Source organism: Diceros bicornis, chromosome 7 (assembly GCF_020826845.1).
Source record: "Diceros bicornis minor isolate mBicDic1 chromosome 7, mDicBic1.mat.cur, whole genome shotgun sequence".
Classification (NCBI taxonomy): domain Eukaryota; kingdom Metazoa; phylum Chordata; class Mammalia; order Perissodactyla; family Rhinocerotidae; genus Diceros; species Diceros bicornis.
In genome coordinates, this window is record NC_080746.1 from 63,933,834 (window position 1) to 63,935,777 (window position 1,944).

The 1,944-nt window shown below is 40.8% G+C and overlaps 1 pseudogene; it reads left to right on the forward strand.

Moving 5' to 3' along the window:
* Positions 1–612: 612 nt before the first annotated feature.
* On the forward strand, positions 613–1,554 carry LOC131408095 (olfactory receptor 56A1-like; annotated as a pseudogene).
* Positions 1,555–1,944: the final 390 nt, after the last annotated feature.

The window sequence follows — 1,944 nt, forward strand, 5'->3', positions numbered from 1 at the left end:
TAATCAATGTTTACTTTTATTTTCTTCTACTTTATCATAGGATTGGGAGTATATCATAAATTTTTCCATCTCAAATTTACTTTGAGGTGTGATAAAAAGTGAGAGAAAAGTAATTTTTTACCATTATCTAATAAACTATGTCAGTAATACTCACTGAAAAGATATACAATTAAATACGATTTTATGATATCTTTATTAATTCTAGCTTACTCTGTAAATTTGTGAACATTTCTGGCCTATAGAATCTATAAGTAGTCAAGTTTCTTTGAGAGTATATCACAAGTCAGTATCACTTGGAAAAGATTTTGTAACTTTACACTATGTTCTAATGAGGTAATTCTTCTCGTTATTTTCCTTCTAAACCTTGTAGGTAGTCTGTCTTATTCATTTTTCCAAAATAACTTTGGAAGTAATTTGCCAAACCCTGTTCATATTCATATTTATCTTCACTGAACTTTGCTTTCTTTTGGGATTGTTCTTCTATATCTCATCAGTTTTCTGGATGAGGAAGGGTTAGCGAATATTTTGACAATTTTGTTTTCCATCGACCTAATTCCTGTGTCTTACCATAAACAAACCCAGGTGAAATCTCCTCAGTTTTGGATTTGTCTCATGACGTTACCCGGCAACTACTCCATTGCTCCAGTCTCCGAATTCCTCCTCATCTGCTTCCCTAACTACCAGAGTTGGCAGCACTGGCTGTGCCTGCCCCTCAGCCTCCTCTTTCTCCTGGCTGTGGGAGCCAACACCACCCTTCTGATCACTATCTCGCTGGAGGCTTCTCTGCATGAGTCCATGTACTGTCTGCTCAGCCTCCTTTCTCTGCTGGACATCGTGCTCTGCCTCACTGTCATCTCCAAGGTCCGGGCCATCTTCTTGTTTAACTTCAGGTCCATCATCTTCCCTGCCTGCTTCCTCCAGATGTTCATCATGAAGAATTTTGTCCCCATAGAGTCCTGCACATTCATGGTCATGGCCTGTAACAGTTATGTGGCCATCTGTCACCCTCTACAATACCTGTCCATCATCACTAACCAACTTGTGGCCAAGGCTAGTGCTTTCATCATGGCTCAGAATGCTTTATTGCTTTCCCCTGTACCCATTCTCTGCCTGGCTCCAATATTGTGGGAAAAATGTCACTGAGAACTGCATCTGTGCCAACCTGTCTGTGTCCAGGCTCTCCCGTGACAATTTCACCTTTAACAGAATCTACCAATTTGTGGCTTGTTGGACCTTACTAGGCTCCAATTTCATCCTCATCTTCCTGTCCTACATCTTCATCCTAAGAGCTGTGCTTAGAGTCAAAGCCAAGGGGGCCACAGTCAAAGCCCTGAGCACGTGTGGTTCTCACTTCATCCTCACACTCTTCTTCAGCATCATTCTGCTGGCTGTGGTGTTGACAAACGTCTCCAGAAAGAGGGTCCCCATGGACGTCCTGATCCTGCTCAATGTCCTTCATCACCTCATAACACTGCCTGGAACCTTGTTGTATATGGGTTTCAAACCAAAGAGTTAAAGCAAGAGTTTCAGAAGCTGTTGCAGAAAGGGCTTTAAATACATGGAAGGGACTCTGTAGAAACATCTGTTACTATTTCCTCTGTTTCAATTTCAGGATTTGTGATGTCAGACAGTAAAATAATGCTTGGATAGTGAACATTTCCTACTCACTCTCTGTCCCTTCATTATCAGGAATTACTGTGGATCTCTTAGTACCTGACAAAAGTTCATTGCCTAGTTCAGGTAACTAACATTCTTAGGTACCTAATTTTGTGTGTAGACAAATATATTTAAGTCCTCTCACTTTCATAACAACTCTGCAGGGCAGGGATTATTGTTCTACTTTAAACAATAGAAAACAAAAACTTATGGAGAAGTATTGACAAGGGTCACATCTAGTGAGTGGTGGGGCATCAATTCAAGTACTGGTCTATCTGACTCTAGAGC